Raw genomic sequence first — 7955 nt, 5'->3', positions numbered from 1 at the left:
TATAAAATATACCACAGTGCTAACTAACCTACATAGATATTACACTTCCTATATGTTATTTTACAATCTAAAATACGGCTGGAGGATAAGACTCAAACATACTGTCAAAATCCATGGTTCCAGCTGCCACCTACTGGATGTAAAAGTAATATGTCTCTTTGGAAAGACATTTCAAAAATAGCTTTATTGAGTTATAATTGGCCTGTACATATTTAAAGTGTACAATTTGACAAATTTGTCACATATATTCATGAAACCAACACCACAAACAAGATAATGAATCTATCTACTACCCCAAAACTTTCCTTGTCCCGTCGTAATCCTTTCCTTCAGCCCCTCCACCTGCCTGTTCGCTGCCCCCAGGAAACCACTGATCTGCTTTCTGTCACTGTAAATTCGTCTTAAAATTAGGTAGTGTGATTTCTCTAACTTTGCTCTTCTTCAAAATAGCTTTGGCTATTTTAATTCCTTTGACCTTCCATATAAATTTTCAAATCAGCTTGACAATATCTACAAAAGAAATCCAGCTACAATGTTTTAACTGGAATCGTGAATCGCTTTTTTTTTTTTTTTTTTTTTTTTTTTTTTTGACAGGATCCACTCTGTCGTCCAGGTTGGAGTGCAGGGGCACAATCACGGCTTACTGCTGCCTCTACCTCCCAGACTCAAGCAACCCTCGCACCTCAGTCTCCCAAGTAGCTGGGCTGAGACTGCAGGTGCGTGCCACTATGGTCATTTTTTCATTTGTTTGTTTGGTTGGTTTTTGGGGGTTTTGCTTTTGGAGATAATTGACATCTTTACTATTCTGAGTCTTATCCATGAACAGGGCATGTCTCTCCTGTTATTTAGGCCTTCTTCAATTTTTGTCATCAGTGTTTTGTAGGTTTCAGCATACAGATCTTGTACTTGTTTTGTTAGATTTATATCCAAGTATTTCACTTTTTGGAGCTATTGTAAATGTTATTATTATTATTCTTTGAGATAGGGTCTTGCTCTATGGGCCAGGCTAGAGTGAAGTGGCACGATTATAGCTCACTGCAGCCTCGAACTCCTGTACTCAAGCAGTCCATACACCTCAGCCTCCCAACGTGCTGGAATTACAGGCATGAGCCACCACACCCAGCCTTATTATTATTTTTTGGATTTGTTTCCAGTTGATCATTTCTTGTTCATAGAAGTGTGATTGGCGTTTATAGGTTGACTTTGTATCTGATGAGTTTGCTAACCTCACTAATTGGTTCTAAGAGTATTTCTGTAGCTTATCTGAGATTCTTTGGATATATAATCATGTCTTCTCTGAATAGAGACAATTTTATTTCTTTCTTTCCAATTCGTATGTTTTTCTTTTTCTTGCATTATTACACCGGCTAAGATTGCCACTATTATGCTGAATGGAAATAGTAAGAGTAGATAGCCTTGTCTTGTTCCCAATCTCAAGAGAAAAGCATGCAGTCTTTTATTATTAAATATATGAGTTATATGTATTTTTGTGGATGGCCTTTCTCAAATTGAGGAAATTCCCTTCTCATTTACTTTTCTGCATTTTTTAATGTGATTATGTGGTTTTCCTTCTTTAGACTGTTAATATGATCAATTCTTGCATTCCTGAGATAAACCTCCCTTGGTCATGATATATTATTACTTTTTATATGTTGCTGAATTCCATTTTCTAATATTTTGTTGAGGATTTTTGCATCTACTATCTTTTGTCTATGGTTGACATCAGGGTAATTCTGGCCTTATAAAACGAACTGGAAAGTATTCCCTCTTCTACTATCTGGAAAAGATAATATATAGGCCGGGCATGGTGGCTCACGCCTGTAATCCCAGCACTTTGGGAGGCCGAAGTGGGCGGATCGAGACCATCCTGGCTAACACAGTGAAACCCCGTCTCTACTAAAAATACAAAACATTGGCCGGGCGTGGTGGCGGGCGCCTGTAGTCCCAGCTACTCGGGACGCTGAGGCAGGAGTATGGCGTGAACCCGGGAGGCAGAGCTTGCAGTGAGCCGAGATTGCGCCACTGCACTCCAGTCTAGGTGACAGAGCAAGACTCTTTCTCAAAAAAAAAAAAAAAAAAAAAAAAAAAAAAAAAAAAATAATGTATAATTATTATTATTCTTTAAATATTTGGCAAAATTCATCAGTGAAACCATTTGGACCCGGAGATTTCTTTTTCCGAAGTTTTTAAACATTCCTTAATAATTATAAGGTCACTTGGGTGCCTTATTTAATTTTGGTGAGGTCTGTTAGCTTGTGGCTTCCAAGGAATTGATCCTTTTCATCTAAGTTGTCAAATTTATGTGTGTACAGTTATTCGTAGTATTTCCTTATTATCTTTTTAATAATACCCGAGAGGTTTGTAGTGATATCCCTTTTTTGCCTGCTATTGGTTATTTGTGTCTTTTTTCTTTGTCAATCGTGCTAGAAGTTTATCAGTTGCACTGATCTTTCAAACTAGCTTTTGATTTCATTTTTTGGTTGTCAATTTCATTGATTTATCCTTTTATCTTTGTTATTCCTTCCTTCGGCTTTATTCTGATTTATTTTGCTCTTTTTCTAGTTTCTTAAATTGGAATCTCAGATTATGGGTTTAAGACATTTCTTCTGTTCTAAAATAACCATCCCACTACTGGGTATATACCCAAAGGATTATAAATCATGCTGCTATAAAGACACATGCACACGTATGTTTATTGCGGCACTATTCACAATAGCAAAGACTTGGAATCAACCCAAATGTCCATCTGTGACAGACTGGATTAAGAAAATGTGGCACATATACCATGGAATACTATGCAGCCATGAAAAAGGATGAGTTTGCGTCCTTTGTAGGGACATGGATGCAGCTGGAAACCATCATTCTTAGCAAACTATCACAAGAACAGAAAACCAAACACCGCATGTTCTCACTCATAGGTGGGAACTGAACAATGAGATCACTTGGACTCGGGAAGGGGAACATCACACACCGGGGCCTATCATGGGGAGGGGGGAGGGGGGAGGGATTGCATTGGGAGTTATACCTGATATAAATGATGAATTGATGAGTGCTGACGAGTTGATGGGTGCAGCACACCAACATGGCACAAGTATACATGTGTAACAAACCTGCACGTTATGCACATGTACCCTAGAACTTAAAATATAATAATAAAAAAAATTTTTTTAATAAATAAATAAATAAATAATAAAATAAAATAACATTTAATGCTATACATTTTCCTCTCAGTACTGCTCTTTCTGCAGCCCACAAAGTCTGATATATTGTCTTTTCATTGTTGTTAAATTCAAAATATTTTCTAATTTCCTTAGAGACATTTTCTTTGACCCATGGATTATTTAGAAGTGTGTTTAATTTCTAAATGATTGGAGATTTTATTATTATCTTTTTGGGTATTGATTTCAGGTTTAATTCCATTATGGTCAGAGAGCATATTTTTTATTTCAATTCTTTGAAATTCAAGTTTGACTTGTTTTTTGTTTTTATTTTGAGATGGAGTCTCTCACTCTGTTGCCCAGGCTGGGGTACAGTGGTGTGATCTCGGCTCACTTCAATCTCCACCTCCCAGGTTCAAGTGATTCTCCCACCTCAGCCTCCTAAGTAGCTGGGATTACAGGTGCCCGCCACCATGCACAACTAATTTTTGTATTTTTAGTAGAGATGGGGTTTCACCATGTTGACCAGGCTGGTCTCGAACTCCTGACCTCAGCCTCCCAAAATGTTGGGATTACAGGCATGAGCCTTTCTCCTTCATGTTACAAGTGTATTATATATTCTGTATACATTGAAAACTCATCAATGTTAAATTTTTTGCTTTGAACTGTCAAGCATGTTTTAAAGAATTAAAAAGGAGAATAGTCCATTATATTTACCAAGATGTTTACCATTCCCGTTCTTCTTCCTTCATTCCTGATGTTCCAAGTTTCCTTCTTGTATCCTTTTTATAAAGAACTTCCTGGCTGGGAACGGTGGCTCTCGCCTGTAATCCCAGCAGTTTGGGAGCCCGAGGCAGTCGGATCACTTGAGGTCAGGAGTTTGAGACCAGCCTGGCCAAGATGGTGAAACCCTGTCTCTACTAAAAATACAACGGCCGGGCGCGGTGGCTCAAGCCTGTAATCCCAGCACTTTGGGAGGCCGAGACGGGCGGATCACGAGGTCAGGAGATCGAGACCATCCTGGCTAACACAGTGAAACCCCGTCTCTACTAAAAACACACAAAAAAAATTAGCCGGGCGAGGTGGCGGGCGCCTGTAGTCCCAGCTACTCCAGAGGCTGAGGCGGGAGAATGGCGCAAACCCGGGAGGCGGGGTTTGCAGTGAGCTGAGATCCGGTCACTGCATTCCAGTCCGGGCGACAGAGCGAGACTCTGCCTCAAAAAAAAAAAAAAAAAAAATACAAAAATTAGCCAGGCATCATGGTGGGCGCCTGTAATTTCAGCTACTCAGGAGGCTGAGGCAGGAGAATGGCCTGAACCCGAGAAGTGGAGGGAAGTGGAGGTTGCAGTGAACCGAGATCACACCACTGCATTCCAGCCTGGGCAACTTGATCAAAAAAAAAAAAAAAAGGAACTTCCTTTAGCAATTCTTTTAGAACAGGTATCCTTTAGCAATTCTTTTAGAATAGGTATCCTGGCTATGAATTCCCTTAGTTTTCTTTTCTTTCATATGAGAATGTCTTTATTTCACTCCTTCATATGAGAATATCTTTATTTCACATGAAGGCTATTTTCACTGGATATGCAATTCAGGGTCAATAGTTCTTTTCTTTCAGCCTTTCAGCGCTTTAAAAATGTGTCGGAGGGGCGGAGCAAGATGGCCGAATAGGAACAGCTCCAGTCTCCAACTCCCAGCGCGAGCGACACAGAAGACCGGTGATTTCTGCATTTTCAACTGAGGTACTGGGGTCATCTCACTAGGGAGTGCCAGACAATCGGTGCTGGTCAGCTGCTGCAGCCCGACCAGCGAGAGCTGAAGCAGGGCGAGGCATCGCCTCACCTGGGAAGCGCAAGGGGGAAGGGAATCCCTTTTCCTAGCCAGGGGAACTGAGACACACAACACCTGGAAAATCGGGTAACTCCCACCCCAATACTGCACTTTAAGCCAACTGGCACACCAGGAGAATATATCCCACACCTGGCCGGGAGGGTCCCACGCCCACGGAGCCTCCCTCATTGCTAACACAGCAGTCTGTGGGGATCTATCCGCAAGGCAGCAGGGAGGCTGGGGGAGGGGCGCCCGCCATTGCTGAGGCTTAAGTAGGTAAACAAAGCCCCTGGGAAGCTCGAACTGGGTGGAACTCACAGCAGCTCAAGGAAGCCTGCCTGTCTCTGTAGACTCCACCTCTGGGGACAGGGCACAACAGGGGAAGCAGCAGAGGCCTGTGCAGACGCGAACGACTCTGTCTGACAGCTTTGAAGAGAGCAGTGGATCTCCCAACACGGAGGTTGAGATCTGAGAACGGACAGACTGCCTGCTCAAGTGGGTCCCTCACCCCTGAGTAGCCTAACTGGGAGACATCCCCCACTAGGGACAGTCTGACACCCCACACCTCACAGGGTGGAGTACACCCCTGAGAGGAAGCTTCCAAAGTAAGAATCAGACAGGTACACTCGCTGTTCAGCAATATTCTATCTTCTGCAACCTCTGCTGCTGATACCCAGGCAAACAGGGTCTGGAGTGGACCTCAAGCAATCTCCAACAGACCTATAGCTGAGGGTCCTGACTGTCAGAAGGAAAACTATCAAACAGGAAGGACACCTATACCAAAACCCCATCAGTACGTCACCATCATCAAAGACCAGAGACAGATAAAACCACAAAGATGGGGAAAAAGCAGGGCAGAAAAGCTGGAAATTCAAAAAATAAGAGTGCATCTCCCCCTGCAAAGGAGCGCAGCCCATCGCCAGCAACGGATCGAAGCTGGTCAGAGAATGACTTTGACGAGATGAGAGAAGAAGGCTTCAGTCCATCAAACTTCTCAGAGCTAAAGGAGGAATTACGTACCCAGCGCAAAGAAACTAAAAATCTTGAAAAAAGAGTGGAAGAATTGACAGCTAGACTAATTAATGCAGAGAAGGTCATAAACGAAATGACAGAGATGAAAACCATGACACGAGAAATACGTGACAAATGCACAAGCTTCAGTAACCGACTCGATCAACTGGAAGAAAGAGTATCAGCGATTGAGGATCAAATGAATGAAATGAAGCGAGAAGAGAAACCAAAAGAAAAAAGAAGAAAAAGAAATGAACAAAGCCTACAAGAAGTATGGGATTATGTAAAAAGACCAAATCTACGTCTGATTGGGGTGCCTGAAAGTGAGGGGGAAAATGGAACCAAGTTGGAAAACACTCTTCAGGATATCATCCTGAAGAATGGGCAAAAACTGGAAAAATTCCCTTTGAAAACTGGCACAAGACAGGGATGCCCTCTCTCACCACTCCTATTCAACATAGTGTTGGAAGTTCTGGCTAGGGCAATCAGGCAAGAGAAAGAAATCAAGGGTATTCAGTTAGGAAAAGAAGAAGTCAAATTGTCCCTGTTTGCAGATGACATGATTGTATATTTAGAAAACCCCATGGTCTCAGCCCAAAATCTCCTTAAGCTGATAAGCAACTTCAGCAAAGTCTCAGGATACAAAATTAATGTGCAAAGATCACAAGCATTCTTATACACCAGTAACAGACAAGCAGAGAGCCAAATCATGAATGAACTTCCATTCACAATTGCTTCAAAGAGAATAAAATACCTAGGAATCCAACTTACAAGGGATGTAAGGGACCTCTTCAAGGAGAACTACAAACCACTGCTCAGTGAAATCAAAGAGGACACAAACAAATGGAAGAACATACCATGCTCATGGATAGGAAGAATCAATATCGTGAAAATGGCCATACTGCCCAAGGTTATTTATAGATTCAATGCCATCCCCATCAAGCTACCAATGAGTTTCTTCACAGAATTGGAAAAAACTGCTTTAAAGTTCATATGGAACCAAAAAAGAGCCCGCATTGCCAAGACAATCCTAAGTCAAAAGGACAAAGCTGGAGGCGTCACGCTACCTGACTTCAAACTATACCACAAGGCTACAGTAACCAAAACAGCATGGTACTGGTACCAAAACAGAGCTATAGACCAATGGAACAGAACAGAGTCCTCGGAAATAATACCACACATCTACAGCCATCTGATCTTTGACAAACCTGAGAGAAACAAGAAATGGGGAAAGGATTCCCTATTTAATAAATGGTCCTGGGAAAATTGGCTAGCCATAAGTAGAAAGCTGAAACTGGATCCTTTCCTTACTCCTTATACGAAGATTAATTCAAGATGGATTAGAGACTTAAATGTTAGACCTAATACCATAAAAACCCTAGAAGAAAATCTAGGTAGTACCATTCAGGACATAGGCATGGGCAAGGACTTCATGTCTAAAACACCAAAAGCAACGGCAGCAAAAGCAAAAATTGACAAATGGGATCTAATTAAACTAAAGAGCTTCTGCACAGCGAAAGAAACTACCATCAGAGTGAACAGGCAACCTACAGAATGGGAGAAAATTTTTGCAACCTACTCATCTGACAAAGGGCTAATATCCAGAATCTACAAAGAACTCAAACAAATATACAAGAAAAAAACAAACAACCCCATCAAAAAGTGGGCAAAGGATATGAAAAGACATTTCTCAAAAGAAGACATTCATACAGCCAACAGACACATGAAAAAATGCTCATCATCACTCACCATCAGAGAAATGCAAATCAAAACCACAATGAGATACCATCTCACACCAGTTAGAATGGCAATCATTAAAAAATCAGGAAACAACAGTTGTTGGAGAGGATGTGGAGAAATAGGAACACTTTTACACCATTGGTGGGATTGTAAACTAGTTCAACCATTATGGAAAACAGTATGGCGATTCCTCAAGGATCTAGAACTAGATGTACCATA

This window comes from Rhinopithecus roxellana, chromosome 7 (genome assembly GCF_007565055.1).
Source record: "Rhinopithecus roxellana isolate Shanxi Qingling chromosome 7, ASM756505v1, whole genome shotgun sequence".
Classification (NCBI taxonomy): domain Eukaryota; kingdom Metazoa; phylum Chordata; class Mammalia; order Primates; family Cercopithecidae; genus Rhinopithecus; species Rhinopithecus roxellana.
This window is presented reverse-complemented; position numbering follows the sequence as displayed.